The following is a 19,382-nucleotide window of genomic DNA, read 5'->3' as shown; positions in this document are numbered from 1 at the left end:
CGAGCCTGTGTATAGGATGTAAGGGAACGCATATCGTCAGTGAAGAAACAATACCTCGTATGTCAGAACCTTAAATACAGTAAATACGTCACATAAACATAAATTCCTACAGTGCGGTGCGGTAAGGTTCAATTTCCTTTACACACATGCATAGGAAAATGAACACGACGAACATTGTTCTGATGGACTGAATATCCGTATGTGGTTGGGAGGCGTTACCAGTGTTAAGAAAAGTAATGGATAGGAAGAGCTAGTGTGAGATACGAGGTTTTGTTCTTCAACGATGATATGGTGGTCATAAACGATTAACGAACGCCGATAATATAAATATAACGAGAACATCAAAATACCTTTCTTTAAAGCTTCCTAGTATTGCTGAAGTGTATGGTTACTTTGGCTGAAATGCTGAGTAGACTTTTGAATACCTTTAATAACTTTTAAATTATTTCATTAAGAAGTTTACCAAAGTTGACCTTCATCTTCTACAACTCAGTAATAAGTAATAAGCGAATAATAAACTATATATCATTGTTGAAATCCGTTTTAAATTTTTGCTATTTTATATTCTACCTATTCCCTGAGTTAGTCGGAATTAAGGACAGGAAATAGTGCATATAATTTCTAGGTGATGGCTCAATATAAGCGTTCGAATCTTTATCATATGAAGAAAGTCAGTTCGTGTGGTGAGGTCTGCTAGTTCACAAGAATATTCCCCGGTTTAAATATATCTCCTTCTCCTATCACAAGAATATTCTCCAGTTAAAATAATATCCCCTTCTGCCACTAGTTCCTGGACATTTATTTTGTCTACCAAGGTAACTTTAGAGCCTCTGCAGAGTTTAAACAGAGCTTAAAATGCAAATAATTTACGAAGTTTCCTGTCGGTACCTAACTGTTTGTGATTCACATTTGCCATGCATGATTTGTCCAATGCGATAAATAAATTGAACCACCAAGGCATGCAGTCCTAATGAGTGGATCGTTTACTTTATCCGTTAGTGAGAAAATCGATCGTCTGTCCCTGTGACAACATCTCACAGAACACGTCCCAAAAAATATGACCTCAAAATTTGACAGTCAAGAAATATTAGGCAACAAAGCCCATATCATCATAAAAAAAAAAAACCAAACGGGCGAGTTGGCCGTACGGTTAGGGGAACGCGGCTGTGAGCTTGCATCCGGGGGATAGTGTCTGCAGCCCTGAAAATGGTTTTCCGTGGTTTCCCATTTTCACACCAGGCAAATGCTGGGGGCTGTACCTTAATTAAGGCCACGGCCGCTTTCTTTCCAGTCTTAGCCCTTTCCTATCCCATCGTCGCCATCGTCGGTGCGACGTAAAGCAATAGCATTTACAAAAAAATTACAAATTGCATATGCGTAACAATATAGGCATAATTTTAATACTATCTTTAGGATTTAAATATGTATTGCACGACAGAAATTAAGAAAAGAATTGCCACAGCAACAGAAGGTTTTAAGAAAAAATCAAAATGACTTTGTGAACCACTAAACAATGATCTGAGGAAAATATTTGCTAAGGAGCATAGCGCTGTATAGTGCAGAGACTTGGACATTGAGAAAGGAAGATGAGAGTAGATTGGAGGCACTAGAGATGTGGGTATGGAGGAGAATAGAACGAGTGAAATGGGAAGACCGGGTAAGGAATGAGGAGGTATTACGAAGAGCTGGAGAAGAACGAAGTATGTTGCAAATCATTAGAAGGAGAAAAATGAACTGAATCGGACGTTGTTTGAGGAGGGACTGTTTACTGAAAGAAGGAATAGAAGGAATGATGAAAGGCAAACGAGGAAGGAAAAAGTATCAAATGTTGGACAATGTCCAAGGAAAAAAATATAGGGACATAAAAAAATTGGCGCAAGGCGGGCAACAGTGGAAGAGGTTCATCCCATGACAAGACCTGCCATAAGGCAGAATACCTAGATGATGATAGGATTTGAATTTTAAAATACATATTAATAGTAATTCGATTTTTGTTCATTACTGTAACTGCAGGTAGAGCGATACAACTCGAATGGAACATTGAAATTATTATTATCATCACTCAACAATTAGAAGAAAATATGGCCATGATTTTCTTCTGTAGTGTACTGGTTACAGAACGAGCGCGTCCATTTCTGTTGAGTGTCAAAGAGACATGCATGTTGTGGGGCACGCCAGAGATGAGGATTAAAGAAGGAAAAGGAGGAGAAGATGGCGTGCGCCCCGAGGAAGTGAAAGTTAACCTCTCAGACTGACCTCTGTTCACTGAGGAAGCCCTGCTTAGACTATTCTGCACTCCACCTAAACGTAAGCACTACAACCCGCGCCCACTCCGTCACGATATGGACCAGATCTCGGGGGAATCTGGGTCTCCCGCATCATTAACTAATAATTCATAAAGAGTGCGGGGAGGAGTGAAGACCCTTGCAACATACTGTTCCTAGGTCATTTGTTTTATTTCTCAATCAAGATTATATCTCGACGTACCGTGTAGTCGGTCCAGCTTCTTTTTTTTTTTACATATTATAATTGTTTTTTCCTTGCCATGAATGTGACGGAGTGTTCGCAATCTGCTTCAGGCATAACTTGTTTATGAACGTGCAATGCATAGGAAAGTGCATATCAGCATATATAATTGTACGTTATCGACGTAATGAAACCTCGTTGCTTCAATTTACAAACTTCACAGTTAGAGTAAGTAATTTCTTGCGTTATTCAACATAGCAGTAACGAGGGTTTATGAATATAAATTTGGAGTCCAAGGCTGTAGTAGATGAGTACAGCTGAATGAGCGGAGAGACGGATTAAGAAGTGGCATTCACAAGAATGTTAATTGATTCAGAAAAGCATCAGGAACAAGATTTTGATCTGTATTAAGAGGAAGGGTAACGAGTTTATCAGCCCCAATTTGCCCTTCACATGGATATGTTATCTTGGTTGACTAAACAAGTCTATGTTCTTCACCTGTATTGCATGGCCTTTAGTATTGTGTAAAGGATGATTTTTATTTTACAGTACCTTAATTAATATGGGTTTAATTCCCTTTTAGTACCTCCTGCCAGCTTGTATTATTTCACGCCAAGGACACTCGACCAACGATCCTTTAATGCGTTAACCGACTAAACAGCATCATTTAGCAAGCATCTGACAAAATCAGACCGAAAACTATGTCTTCTCAACTGTCTTATTTACCAGCACATGACAGATCCGAAAATGATTCATACTTTATACATTACATCTTAGACTGAATATTACTCGTTCTTTACTGGTGCATCGTAAACCAGGAAATTACTCTCCTTACTCAACGGACAGTTAATGATTAGTTACCCCATGTTACATCCGATTAACATAGGCTATTTTCCAACCTAATTCAGTGTAATGAAATGGCGTATGGCTTTTTAGTGCCGGGAGATCTCAGGACGGGTTCGGCTCGCCAGGTGCAGGTCTTTTTTGATTTAACTCCCGAAGGCGACCTGCGCGTCGTGATGAGGACTAAATGACGATGAAGGCAACACATACACCCAGCCTCCGTGCCAGGGAAATTAACCAATGATGGTTAAAATTCCCGACCCTGCCGGGAATCGAACCCAGGACCCCTGTGACCAAAGGCCAGCACACTAACCATTTAGCCACGGAGCCGGACATTCAGTGTACACTCATTTTAAAAGAACATCGCACACCATGTCCATGACTGGGGTACATAAGTGGGTATATACACATGAGACGGTAATAAAAAGAAAATGTCAAAATATCGAATCACATCAAGCATTTGTTGCAGGGTAACAATCACTTGCAAGATGCAATTAGTATGGTATTAGACTACCCCTAGTACGGAGACAGGCACCGATACGGTCATACGTTGAGGTACATAAACGTCGTATGTTCTCCTGAGTAAGATCCACTCACAGTTGGTGCAATTGACCCTCTAGATCTGCCGGAAAGGTCGCCGGCCGAAGTCGCCGTCCAATCTGGTCCCAAACGTTCTAATGAGTGGAAGATCTGCGATCTTGCTGGCCAAGGAAGCATGCTGACATCACGAAGGCAGGCGAGAGATAACCGTGCTGTGTGAAGACGGGCATTATCTTGCTGGATAATGGGGTTGTCGAGCTGCACCAGAAAGAGAAGCACTCACAGTATCAGAATTTCCTGAACGTGTAGCTGCACCGTCAGGGCTCTTTCGATTAGCACCAATGGGGAGTTGGAACCGTAGGAAATGGCACCCCTCGCGATGACTCATCTCATAGGGGCGGTGTGTCACTCATTACTCTGCTGGTCAGGACGTTTTCAGACTCGGATTCGGTGGCCATCTGTATCCAGACAGAACCGTGACACATCACAGAAAACCACTTATCGCCAATCCTCAAGCTGTCATGCTGCCCGGTCCTGGAATAAGTTCACCGAGCTCCATAGCTGCAGTCGCTTAAGTGCGGCCTGTGTCCAGTATTCGGGAGATAGTGGGTTCGAAGCCCACTGGTCGGCAGCCCTGAAGATGGTTTTCCGTGGTTTCCCATTTTCACACCAGGCAAATGCTGGAGCTGTACCTTAATTAAGGCCACGGCCGCTTCCTTCCCACTCCTAACCCCTTCCTGTCCTATCGTCGCAATAAGACCTATCTGTGTCGGTGCGACGTAAAGCAACTAGAAAAAAATCGAAGAAGTTCATAAGTACTCGGCGATGTTCAGGTCGTAATGATAGACGTCGTAGGGAAATCCGCGACAACAGACCCTGCCCTGGTAGCTGCCTGGACATGGTACTGGCGAACACAGGCGTATCCCCAGCTGCCGTGACATGTCTCTGGATGGTGCCAAGTGACGCCTATGGATAGTTTACAGGTTGCCGCACGATAGAACGATTCTCCTTGCTGGTGGTCCGCCGAAGAAAACCCGAGCTTTCTCGACACGTGTGTGTATTACCTTCCCAGTCCAATACCGGCGCACGGTGTATTCTGGACGGTTTAAGAGGTGAGAAATGGGTCGATAAAGAATCAATCAAATCAATCAATCAATCAATCAATCAATCAATCAATCAATCAATCAATCAATCAATCAATCAATGAATCAATCAATCAATCAATCAATCAATCAAACACTACTGATCTGCATTTAGGGCAGTCGCCCAGGTGGCAGATTCCCTATCTGTTGTTTTCCTAGCCTTTCCTTAAATGATCGCAAAGAAGTTGGAAAATTATTGAACATCTCCCTTGGTAAGTTATTCCAATCCATAACTCCCCTTCCTATAAACGAACATTTGCCCCAATTTGTCCTCTTGAATTCCAACTTTATCTTCATATTGTGATCTTTCCTACATTTAAAGACACCACTCAAAATTCGTCTACTGATCACCTCCCACGCCATCTCTCCACTGCCAGGTCGGAACATACCACTTAATCGAGCTCTTCGTCTCCTTTCTCCCAAGTCTTCCTAGCCCAAACTTTGCAATATTTTTGTAACGCTACTCTTTTGTCGTAAATCGCCCAGAACAAATCGAGCTGCTTTTTTTTGGATTTTTTCCACTTCTTGAATCAAGTAATCCTGGTGAGGAAACCTGGAACCATACTCTAGTTGGGGTCTTACCAGAGACTTATACGCCCTCTCCTTTATATCCTTCCTACAACCCCTAAATACCCTCATAACTTTACTAACAATCATATTTATGTGATTACGCCAATGAAGGTCTTTTCTTATATTAACAACTAGGTACTTACAATGATCCCCAAAAGGAACTCTCACCCCATCAACGCAGTAATTAAAACTGAGAGGACTCTTCCTATTTGTGTAACTCACAACCTGACTTTTAACTCCGTTTATCATCATACCATTGCCCACCGTCCATCTCACAACACTATCGAGGTAACCCTGCAGCCGCTCACAATCTTGTAACTTATTTATTACTCTGTACGGAAGAACATCATCTGCAAACTGCCTTATCTCTATATATGTAAGAAAACATAAAGGTTCAATAATATTGCCTTGAGGAATTCCCCTCTTAATTATTACAGGGACAGATAAAGCTTCGCCTACTCTAATTCTCCGAGTTCTATTTTCTAGAAATATAGCCACCCATTCAAGTCACTCTTTTTTCTAGTCCAATAGCACTCATTTTTGCCAGTACTCTTCCATAATCTACCCTATCAAATGCCTTAGATAGGTCAATCGCAATGCAGGCCATTTGGCCTCCCGAATCCAGGATATCTGCTATATCTTGCTGAAATCCTACAAGCTGGGCTTCAGTGGAATAACCTTTCCTAAACCCAAACTGCCTTCTGTCAAACCAGTTAATAATTTCGCAAACATGTCAAATATAATCAGAAAGAATGCTTTCCCAAAGCTTACATGCAATGCATGTCAAACTGACTGGTCTGTAATTTTCAGCTTTATGTCTATCACCTTTTCCTTTATACACAGGGGCTACTATAGCAACTCTCCATTCATTTGGTATAGCTCCTTCAACCAAACAATAATTAAATAAGTGTTTCAGATATGGTACTATATCCCAATCCATTGCCTTTGGTATATCTCCAGAAATCTTACCAATTCCAGCTGCTTTACTAGTTTTCAACTTTTGTATCTTACTGTAAATGTCATTGTTATCATAGGTAAATTTTAATACTAATTTAATATTACTCACCTCCCTTATCTGGGCATTATCCATGTAACCAACCCTCTTTACATACTGCTGACTGAATACTTCTGCCTTTTGAAGATCCTCGCATACACACTCCCCTTATTCATTAATGATTCCTTTAATGTCCTTCTTTGAACCTGTTTCTGCCTTAAAGTACATATATATACTCTTCCATTTTTCACTAAAATTTGTATGACCACCAATTATGCTTGCCATCATGTTATCCTTAGCTGACTTCTTTCGCTAGATTCAATTTCCCAGTAAGTTCCTCCAAATTTTCCTTACTTCCATAACCATTTCTAACTCTATTTTTTTCCAGCCTGCACCTCCTTCTTAGTCTCTTTACTCCTCTGTTATAATATAGTGGATCTTTACCATTCCTTACCACCTTTAAAGGTACAAACTTATTTTTACATTCCTCGATAATTGCTTTAAACCCATCCCAGCGTCGGTTTACCATTTATTTACCATTTGCCAGCGATCATAGTTACTTTCAAAAACTCCCTTATGCCTGTTTTATCAGCCGTATGGTACTGCCTAATAGTCCTAATTTTAATACCTTCCTTTCTTTCACATTTATTTTTATCTACGACAGAAACAGCTTCGTGATCACTAATACCATCTATTACTTCGGTTTCTTTATAGAGCTCATCTGGTTTTGTCAGCACCACATCCAAAATATCTTCCCTCTAGTTGGTTCCATCACTTTCTGTATCAGCTGCCCTTCCCATATTAACTTATTTGCCATTTGTTTTTCATGCTTACTGTCGTTCGCATTACCTTCCCAATTGACATTTGGTAAATTGAGATCACCTGCTACTATCGCATTCCTTTCCACATCATTTCCAACATAGCTGATTATCTTATGAAATAATTCTGAATCAGCGTCAGCGCTACCCTTTCCCGTCTGTACACACCAAAGACACCAAGTTGCCTATTATCTTTAGAGATGAGCCTTACACCCAGAATTTCATGTTTTTCATCCTTAACTTTATCGTAGTTTAAAAATTCTTCTTTCATCAGAATGAATACTCCCCCTCCTACCATTCCTATCCTATCTCGACGATACACACTGCAGTTCCGTGAGAATATTTCTGCATCCATTATATCATTTCTCAGCCATGATTCAACTCCTATTATAATATCTGGTAAGTATATATCTATTATTTTACTTAATTCGATTCCTTTGTTTACAATGCTTCTACAGTTGAGCACTAACATTTTTATGTCATCCCTACTTGGTTTCCAGTTCCCTGTTTGCTTAACACCGCTCCCTAGGCCACCCCGTTTCCCTGAATGTACCTGCTTATAGCCCTTCTAAACAAGTTTCCTAACTTACATGTACCAGTGCTGTTTAAGTCTCTTAGTCCGACAAAGCCACCTCCTTCAAATTCGTCCAGATGGTCAAAATCATGTCCAATTTGCCACTGGGGCAGGCTGAGGCTCACACTCTTCACACTGCTCCTCACTGCTGCTACTTCGTTGTTTCGCATCTGAAAGGAAGGGACGTGTACACCCTCTAGTGGCACATCCCACAAGCAATCAGCATTAAACGCAAACACGACACATGTCAGCCTATGACGATATTGTGTGGCAGCCTTCGTTGTACTCAGACGATTCGATAATGATTTTTTTTCAAATGAGTACTAGCAGTTTCCCGCTGGCTGCGCCCGCATTGTACGAAGTATGGTGTTGTTCGTTACTATCCTCACGGATGTATTTGCAAAGTTTCGAGTTGATGAAATAAAGCACATGATCTGCTGTGGTAATAGAATGTAACATTATGTCAACAAAACACTTGAAAATACATCACACAAAGAAATTGAATTAAACGTTCCTTGGAACAACACTAAGCGCCGAACTGTTAAATAGTCCTTCAAAGATATTCGTCATGTAGACAAATGTACTCATAACTTTTCTCAAGATCTACCAATTGAAGTACTTATTACCTCAAGAGAAAGCGCTTGATCCACTGAGTGTTTTTAGACCAAAACGAACTGCGTACCTCAATTAGAACGAAAGATATGATTGCTTCAATGAGAATTTGTTTTGAAGAAATGAGGCGTCAAATTGAATGTGCACTCATAACTTTCCTCAGAATCAACCAATTTGAATAGTTAAGAGCTGAAATGAAAGATATTGATCCACTGAGTGTTCTTAGGCCAAAACAAACTTCGTACCTCAATTAGAAAATTAGCACCAAAGATATGATTGCTTCAAAGTGACAAAAAATTGAAAAAATCAAATAATTTGAGGAAGGCGGAAGTGATTTATAGTACCGGATGACAAATTTGTGCATGAATACCTTTCAGTTTAAAAAATGAAGGAAATCGACCTGACTGACTGACTTAAGTTTTCAAAACTATTTTTTATCAAATGTGTATATTACTCTCCTGTCATCAGATACATTGTTTACTCAAGAAAAAAACTCTTTCAGACTGTCTCTCTGGGTACAAACTTGGACATTCGTGATCAGTGATCACGCTCTATGTACAGAAAGTTATCAAAAAGTCAATATTTGCAAATAATTGAAGGACGTTGCCGAACAAGTTAACGAAATTTTGATCAATATTTATATGAAAGTAAAATGTTTATTCTGTAAAAACAGTGGTAATTTAGTAATAGGCACTCTGGCTCTGACCAGTGGGTCCGCAACTCACAGAGACCCCTCGTGTTAATTAACGTGCTTAAAAGCAATAGTAAGAATTATTGTGTGTTATTTCATTATAATATGTCACATTTATTATTATTATTATTATTATATATATATATATATATATATAATTCGCTGAGGCCATCAAGGACCACGTTAAGTCTTGTTGCATTTGACACTGAACTTGGCCTTCTTTAGAGCCCAAATTTCCCTCATTCTTTGTGAGTGGGCCTGCTTACGCTCCTCTGTCCAAGGGGCACCGTGTCTTCTCTTCGGTTGCTCGTCTCGGTTTAGCCCGTTCGTCAATATTTTCTTGCGGAAGAGATCTCTGTTAAGGGCGTCTTCAGCTGAGATATGTAGCATTTGCAGGTCTTCTTTGGTATTTCTAAACCAGGGAATTGTGGTTTTGGGGTTTGAATCAAAAAAGTGAAAGATTTCATTAATTAACTTTCTTCCGTCCATTCTTTTCACATGACCGTAAAATCGTGCCCGTCTTTTTCTGATTGTGTCGGTAATTTGTTCTATTTTGCTGTAGACTTCCTAGTTGGATCTCTTTTGATGGATTCGATTTCTGTACTTTGATCCAAAGATTCCTCTCACAATTTTGCGTTCTCTTTTCTCCAGTTCTTCAAGGAGTCCTTTGTTGGCATTTAGAGACAGGGTTTCGGCTGCATATAGAACTACTGGCTTCAGAACTGTTTCATAGTGACGTATCTTGGTGTTTTGGGAAAGGCATTTTTTGTTGTAGATTGTGCGGGATGTTTGGTAGGCTATTTCCAGTTTGGGTACTCGCTCCTGAAGTGCTTCTTTGTCCAGTCCAGTTTTCATGATGATCTCACCCAGGCATTTGAATTTGTCTACTCGGGTGATGTCCCCGTATTTCGTATGGAGTTTGGGTGGAGCCTCTTTGATGTTAGTCATTACTTCTGTTTTCTCAAACGATATCTGCAACCCAGTTTGTTCGGCAATTTCCTTTAAAATTTCAACTTCAGCTCTAGCGGTTTCTATGTCGTTTGAGAGAACAGCAATATCATCGGCAAATGCTAAGCAGTCTGTTGCGATCCCCTTGGATTTGGTTCCTATTCTCAATGGACTGTAGTTGGTTTCCTGTAATCTCACCCGCCAGGTTCTGATGATCTTTCGAGGAACACAGTTGAAGGGTATCGTGGATAGCCCATCACCTTGTCGGACTCCTGTTTTGATGTCAAAGGAATGCGAGAGACATCCGTGGAACTTCACCTTGGATTTTGTATCGGTCAGGGTGGCTCTAATTAATGCCAGCAGTTTCAAATCAACTCCAAATTCATTTAAGATGTTTAGCAGGACTTCCCGGTCAATGGAGTCGTACGCTTTCTTAAAGTCCACAAAGACAGAGACATACTGCTTGGACCTTAATGTACAATATCGGATGATCGTTTTGAGATTTTGGATCTGTTCAGCTGTTGAGCGACCTTTTCTGAACCCTCCTTGGTATTCACCTATTTGATGTTCGACTTGTGCTTTCAAACGCTCCAGGATGGCAAGTGATAGAATTTTGTAAGTCACGGGTAGCAAAGATATTCCTCTGTAGTTGTTGATGTTCTTCATGCTGCCTTTTTTGTGTAATGGATGGATCAAAGCTATTTTCTAATCTTCGGGTAGGGTCTCCTTGTTCCAAATTTCTTCTATTTGCTTTTGCAAGATATCAAGTGATTCCTCTGGGGCATATTTCCATAGTTCTGCTACTATTGAGTCTTCCCCCGGCGCTTTGTTATTTTTGAGACGGGCAATGTGGCGCTTGATTTCATCTATGTCGGGTGGTCTGGAATCTGGGTACCTGAGTAAGGGTTCCTTGGTCTCAATGGCGCTTTGCGGTTTAGAGCAATTAAGTAAATTCTTGAAGTAATCTGCCAGAATGCTGCAATTTTCTTCATTTGACGTCGCCAGTGTGCCGTCCTTTCGCTCAAAGCATAGAGATGGTGGTTTATAGCCAGTGAGTTTGCGTTTGAAGGCTCTGTAGTACTCTCTGCTTTCATTCTTCCTAAAGTTTTGTTCTATCTTTTCAATGAGAGAGTTTTCGTATTTACGTTTCTCAGTTCTGAACACCCTAGCTGCTTGGGCACGTTGGGTTTTGTAGGTTTCCCAATCATTTTCTGATTTCGTAGAGTAGTACTGTTTCCACGCATTGAGTCTTTCTTGGAGGACTGATTCGCAGGTACCATTCCACCAGGCATGCTTTTTGCTTCTCTTGATTTCTGCAACGTGTTTGGCGGCCTCAACAAGGAGACTTTCGGCGTTGTTAAAGTCACAGTCATTTGGTCTAGCCTTCTCCTGGAACTCCTCGACCCTTTGCCGAAGTTTATCATTGTCGAAGCGTGTGATCTGTTTGGTTGTCTTCCTTGTGTTTGCGGGAATTGGTTTGAATTTGATAAGAGACATATAATTATCTGAAGCCACATTGATGCCTTTCTTTACCTTGGCATTCATAATCTCAGGGCTGTTTCTCCTGGAGATTGCAACATGATCAATTTGGAACTCTCCGAGAGCTTGGACGGGAGAACGCCAAGTCATTTGCTTTCTGGGTAGATGGCGAAAGTGGGTCGACATGACCTGCAGGTTGTGATTTTCGCAAATGGACACCAGTCTTTTGCCGTTGGGATTGGTTCTTTTGTGAGCAGGGTAATTTCCTATAACTTTCTTGTACTTCTGTTCACGACCTAGTTGGGCATTGAAGTCACCCAAAAGAAGCTTGACATGGTGTTTGGGGATTTTGTTTAATTTTTCATCCAGTAGGTCCCAGAAATTATCAACTTCGTCTGGATCAGACTTGTTCTTATCGTTTGTAGGAGCATGTGCGTTAACTAGGGCGTAGGTTTTGTTCGCGCATTTAATTGTGAGTATAGATAATGTGTCATTCACAGGTTCGAAATTTGCAACTGATTTAAGGATCTTGGTTCTAACAGCAAACGCGGTTCCAAGCATCACAGCTCCATTGAGGATTCCTCTTTGCGCTTTGCTCTTGAAAAATCGGTAGCCTTCGGATTCAAAAATCTCTTCATCTGAGTACCTTGTTTCCTGTAGGGCCATTATGGATATCTGATTTTCGTGAAGAGCTTTGGTGAGGGTTTTCAGCTTGCCAGTTTGTGTAAGTGAATTTATGTTGAAAGTTGCTAGAAAGGTTTTAGATTTTGGCCTGAGTTTTTGACTCTTCGGGGTACACCGAGACGCTCCGACTCGTCTCTTGCATGATGTCGAGTCTCCCCCAGAATCCGAATGAGACTCGTGCGCCGTGGCATTCACGACGAGGGATTTATCCGAAGATTTACCCCCTGGGGTATGTTTCTTGAAATGTTGTGCCATCATGCTTTTTGACTTGACTTTGCTTTGGACGGGTACCCATCCTTTTACAACTAGGGTTGTTAGTCCTAGAGGTTGCCTCAAGATGTTTTCTGGCTTCTGGTCATTTACCAGTCTTCGCCGTAACCCTGGCAAGGGACCAGTTTTTTTTCACGGTGGTATTTTATTTCCCTACTACCCTCTGACTGTGCTGGCGGCAGAGCCAGCGAGCTTCCCCAATTCTAATGGGACGCGCCCGATGGAGGTAACCGGTAAATCCCCACACGAGTATTATTATTATTATTATTATTGTTATTATTATTAAATTATATTAAATAATACACTTTCAGTTTCCTTAACTCAATTTTAACAGCAGCTTTTATTACAGACGCAGTAGAAATATAAAATATCGCATTGAATATGTTCTGAAAAGCCTCGGGAATCTCGAAGTTGTGTTAAAATTTATACTTTTCTAGTGCTATGAGAAGACGGAAATAAGATCACTGGTCTTGCATGTCAGAATAAGAAATGGTGAATTATTACCATATAATAATATACCTAATGACGTGTGAGTATTTCGCAGATGTAGGCTACACTAACAATTTTTTTTTGGAATAACTCCTAGGTAATGAGCTTGAGCACGGATACCCATCTAGCATATCATACGGATTTACTAACCCCGTTTTGTATATATGCATAGTTAATTCCTCTTACTGTTTTGTGGATGTGAAGGGAATGTATGATTCCCCTGTCAACATACATTCCATTTTATTTAATACTTAAATCTCTTTCTTTACATATCTTTCCACTTGCTCTATTTACTTTTTCCTGAGTTAGTCGGTTTACCGGTTGTCACGCTCACTATTTTGTAAACTTGGCTAGCGTATGCAGAGTTATTCTGCCTGATATCAAAATGACAACCTCAAAACGAGTCAGTACTACCATGTTCTGTGCGTCAGACGTGCAGAATGCTCTATAATTGTTTTGGTTCAGTCATACATATTACTTTAACCAAAAATACACTATGCACTTTTCTCTGTAATTGCTATATTCCTTAACTGGAATGCTAGAATTTTCAAGACGTATATGTAGCACCAGGTTTCTCAGGACCCTAACAGTACGTCCTTTCCTGCTCGTTGTTCCTCTGAGCTAATCCTGCACCTCCACCCTTTACTCAACATTCCTTTGGTGACAGTTGTCTAGCAAGAGCACATTTTTGTGAAATGTTCTGCTTGTTCCAGGGATGTCCATTGTGTGATTGTAAAAATTACAGAAGTCGAGTTTTATTTTAAATGTAGAAAATAGTCATTTTAGGCACTAACATAAAATAGGCTCCAAAGGCCCAAATAGGCATTTTAGGGCACTATAAAACTCTATTAATGTACGGGATTTATCATGAAACGTCGACATATTAAAAAAAATGTTATTTCGTAAGGAATGAAATAGGCATTTGCCTTAAAGTCCCAGGTCTAATAATAAGTAATGAATGCTCCCCTTACAACAATACTACTAGTTGGTGCATTCATAATATTTTGGAAGATATTTTAGAAGCACTTCAAGTAGAATATTTTTCTATACAGCTGGACGAGCGAACGGACATCACATTTAAAGCACAGGTGATAGCGTTTGTCAGATTAATTCATGATGAGAGCTTCATCGAACAGTGTTTATTTTACTAAGAGTTTCCCTAAACAACAAAGGGATAATATTCCTTTGAATTAATAAATGGTTATTTTGATATCGGGGAAATCTTATTAGCGAACTTGCACAGGTGGTGTGCTCTCTGTGTCTGGTTCAGTAGAAGGATTTTTAGCCTTAGCAAACTAAAAGAAGTCTTAAATAATATTAGACGTAGTTTTCCCCACAGAAAAGCACTTTTTCAAAGTCGCCTGCTCCTGAGTTTACAGAAGTAATGCATCAAGTGACAGAAATAGTTATTCTTCTCCTGCCGTTTATCCCACACTCTGCTGGGTTCACGGGTGCGATCTGTGTCGCACATGCAGACTTGGCACTGTTTTACGGCCACATGTCCTTCCTAGCGTGGTAGCAATGGTTAGTTGCATAAAAGAAACATAGAGTGGCGCGGCCATCTTTACGTCGCAACAGTGCAAGCTGTACTGACCTATCACATACGTAGACAACGGTGCCATCTAGCGGTTGGTGAGCACACCACGCCATAGAGCCAACCTAAAGACAATTAGAGCAAAATTGCAGATACTACTGACTTGCCTACGTATGTTCGGCAATGGTTTCTTAATACACTGTTTAATGAGGTGGATGTCACGCGGCAAAGCAAAGAGTTAAAGAACAAGTTTACTTATTATTTTTGTCAGAAAAAAGTTAATATTTAAGCTTTCATAGTGATGTTTGTTGGTGCAATGAAATTGCTTCTCTTGTCGATATATTCCGAACCTTGAATGCACTGAACAAACGTACTAAGAGAAAAATTGATAACAAAATTCACTTTTGTGGATAATCTTGAGAGATATAATTAATAATATGCCTATAATACAACTAACATAATATAAGTTCACAAAGCACTGCAAAACGGACACAAAGTCCGGCTCCATGGCTAAATGGTTAGCGTGCTGGCCTTTGGTCACAGGGTTCCCGGGTTCGATTCCCGGCAGGGTCGGGAATATTAACCATCATTGACAGGGTGTATGTGTTGTCTTCATCATCATCATTTCATCCTCATCACGACGCGCAGGTCGCTTGCGGGAGTCAAATCCGAAGACCTGCACCTGGCGAGCTGAACCCGTTCTGGGATCTCCCGGCACTAAAAGCCATACGCCATTTCATTTCAACTGACACAAATCTAGACCAAACCAAATCCCATGGCACAACAGCCTGGAAGAGCCTTGGCCTACTAAGCGACCGCTGCTCAGCCCTACGGTCTACAGATAAAGAGGTGTCGTGTGGTCGGTACGATGAATCCTCTCGTCCTTCATTTTTGGATTTCTATACCGGAGCCGCTATCTCACCATCATAAATCTCCTCAACTGCAATCAGGTCCGACTCCTTGGCTGAATGGTCAGCGCAGTGGCCTTCGGTTCGGAGGGTCCCGGGTTCGATTCCCTGCCCGGTCGGGGATTTTAACCTTTATTGGTTAATTCCAGTGGCCCGGGAGATGGGTTTTTATGCTGTCCCCAACATCCCTGCAACTCACACACCACACATTACACTATCCTCCATGACATTAGCACGCAGGTACCTATACATGGCAGATGCCGCCCACCCTCATCGGAGGGTCTGCTTTACCAGGGCTGCACTCGGATAGAAATAGCCACACGAAATTTTTAAAAATGCAATCACGCAGGCTGAGTGGACCTCGAACCAGCCCTCAGATTCAGATAAAAATCCCTGACCTGGCCGGGAATCAAACTCGGTGCTTCCGGGTAAGAAGCAGGAACGCTATCCCAGACATATACCACATATATAATTTCCAATTTTTTGTTGTATAGTACTTGCTTCCATCTTCTAAGTTGAGATTAATTTGCTGTTCATTTTCAACATTTCTTTACACCTGTCATAATCGAGTCTTACGAATTTAAATGTGGTGTATTTAATGAACATTAACACTTCTTTCAGCGAAACGAGAGAACTATATCTTGGCCCGTCATATTTAATGTAATAAATGACCAGTGTACTTCGCAACGCTCGCTGCACTCTACACCTGACAGTTTAAAATTTATTGACACTGTGAGCCGCCTATAAACTACAGGTGAAAGGTAATTGCCCACACATTAAAACCATAAACCATTGATTATAATCATCAGCTGCTCGAACAAATGTCCTTTAATATATCTAAAATCATTAACGAAGTAAAGTGCAACCTCGAGTGAAGAAATAATCGGCTGTAATAATGTGCTGAAGTGTCACCGGATTATTTGTCTTCAGTGCAGTCTAGAGAACATACTGCAGAATGTACTGAAACGGTGTTTTCTACTGAGAATTATAGCATCAACTTGCCTAATCTAAAGCGTTATTAAATTTAATAAAACCTTCATGTGATGCATCATACCCTCAATCTCCTCTCTGCTTTACAAGGGCTGCACTCGGCTAGAAATAGCCACACGAAATTAAAAAATTTGCTATCATGCAGGCTGAGTGGACCTCGAACCAGCCCTCAGATTCAGATAAAAATCTATACATTGTTTCATAGGCCTATAATTTGATCATAATTTCAAAAGCGTAATGTTGCGATTGTCAGAAAAATTCAGACTTCTTGAATGGCGTAATGTATACGCTGGCGGCGATGGTAAAGTAAGAATACCAACAGCTGAGTCGGTGATATTGGAAATTTTATGATGATGATGATGATGATTATTATTATTATGCTTGTTGTTTAAAGGGGCCTAACATCTAAGTCATCTGCCCGTAATGGTACGAAATGAGACGAAATGCAATGACAAATTAGAAGTACAAAATTCATCCACTGACCAGAATTCAAAACGTGATGATGAAGAATGAATGGATGAAAATGAAACTATATGACTGACCAAGGGACTGCTTCCAAAGCACAATCCTGGATCGATGATGCTTGTTGTCTAAAAGGGTTCAATATCCAGGTCATCGGTCCCTCATCATGGCACTTATCGCTAGCAAAGTAGAACCATGGTATTTCTCAAGTTGCGGTACTAATCAAATGTAGTGTTCACTCACGGTGTTCCAAACACTATGGTAGGTACTACTCACAAGTATTGTACGTCGTACAGGTAACGCAGACCTATGATGTTTCTCACATTACGGCGCCACTCGTAGGCAAGGCAACCCCATGGTGCACCTCACATACGTGTACTAATCACAGCGATTCGTGCTATCCCGTTGTGTTACTCACATAGTGAGTACTAATAATAGGCTACACAGATCAAAGGCGTCGCTCATATAGTGGTACTAAACACAGGCAACGCCCAGACCCGTGCCGTTTCTCACTTAATAGTACATATCACAGGCAACGTAAGCCCATGATGTTCCGTATATGGTGGTGCAAATCACAGGCACTGAAAACCCACAGTGAACCACTCTCTGCTGCTATTAATCACAAACCTATTGTGTCCATAACATAGTGGTACTACTCGCAAGTAAAGGCGACCCATGGCTTTCCCCGTGTGCTGGTACTAATCACAAGTAGTTTCATGGTTCTAATTCTATCATCCCTTCGTAGCCCGACTCGTTGGCTGAACGGTCAGCGTACTGGCCTTCGGTTCAGAGGGTCCCAGGTTCGATTCCCGGCCGGGTCGGGGATTTTAACATCCATTGGTTAATTCCAATGGCCCGGGGGCTGGATGTTTGTGCTGTCCCCAACATCCCTGCAACTCACACACCACACATAACACTATCCTCCACCACAATAACACGCAGTTACCTACACATGGCAGATGCCGCCCACCCTCATCGGAGGGTCTGCCTTACAAGGGCTGCACTCGGCTAGAAATAGCCACACGAAATTATTATTAACCCTTCGTAACCCCTTTTAGTCGCCCCTTACGACAGGCAGGGGATACCGTAGGTGTATTCTTCGTCTGTGTCCCCCACCCGCAGGGGTTAACTTTATTATGTTCGATCACTTTATGAATATTCTTACTTGCTAGTGGGTTAACGTCGGTGGCGCAAGTTTAGAAATAGTGGCCATAGCCTTAATCACGGTACAGCCCCAGCATTTATCTGGTGTAAAACTGTGCAACCGCGGAAAACCATATTCAGCACTACCAATAGTGAGATGCAAACCCACCGCCTCCTGAATGCAAGCTCACAGCTATGCGACCCGAACCGCGATGCTAACTCACTCGGTATTTTATATCAAGAATGAAATGGTAACCAGCACCACCACCTAGGACATGACTGTATAACATGGACATTCGATCAATATTAGTGAATTTATAGTGACCACCACATATGTAAAAAACGAAAGGTGTGAAAAAGTGTTTATTCACACATAACTTACCTATAACTACCTTAGCAATTATCTTCTTCCCGAAGGTCGTTGTCTAATTCAAGCTATTGGTTCTTTGTTTGTAATATCTGATATTTAAAATTCATATGTAACAGGTATTGTGGTAGGAATTGTTTCTTGATCACAGGCTATGTATGGCCTTGTAGTGAACTTAAACAAATTGCTATCAGGATGTTGGTTCTTTTTATTGTGATGAGTTCGAAACCTGGTTGCTGTCCGTATTTGGTAGGCTTGTGGAACTAGTTTACATGCAACGCTGTGAGGAGCGCTCTAGGTCAGTAAGGTACTGAGGAGGAGGAAATTCGTTAGTGAAGGGAACATATTCCTGTGTTCTGCAAGAGAAATGAGCATGTGATACGGAGTAATTGGGTGTTCTATGAGCAGGTCTTCAGTAACACTTTTCCAGTAATAGCCCATGGACCTTGCGGATTCATTTCCTGGCTTCTCAATGTCTTGGTTTCCCGGGTGAGTTGCGTTATGCTCCATGATAGGACTTGGAAGTTGTATTAAGAAATCTAAGCTTCAAACACAGGCGCTAAACGTGTCAAATTTGTGTACGGAAACAATAGCTCAGGGAAGTTGTCACTGACTTATCACTAAAGTGACCGTTGTTCAAATACGGCAATGTATACGGAATTCTTAACTAAGAATGCCACGTCTTTGAGGTATTGATAGTTATTGATTATATGGTAACTACAAGATTGCCGTTCACGTAAAATTTAAAGCATTTTTACTTCCTTGTTTCCTCATCGTTCGTACGAACTCATAGCATCCTATACGACTACAGTAACATAGATTATCAGATAGTTTCCACACTCAACAATACATGGGGTT

This window comes from Anabrus simplex, chromosome 1 (assembly GCF_040414725.1).
Source record: "Anabrus simplex isolate iqAnaSimp1 chromosome 1, ASM4041472v1, whole genome shotgun sequence".
NCBI classification, from domain to species: Eukaryota; Metazoa; Arthropoda; class Insecta; order Orthoptera; family Tettigoniidae; genus Anabrus; species Anabrus simplex.
Note: the sequence above shows the minus strand (reverse complement) of the source record.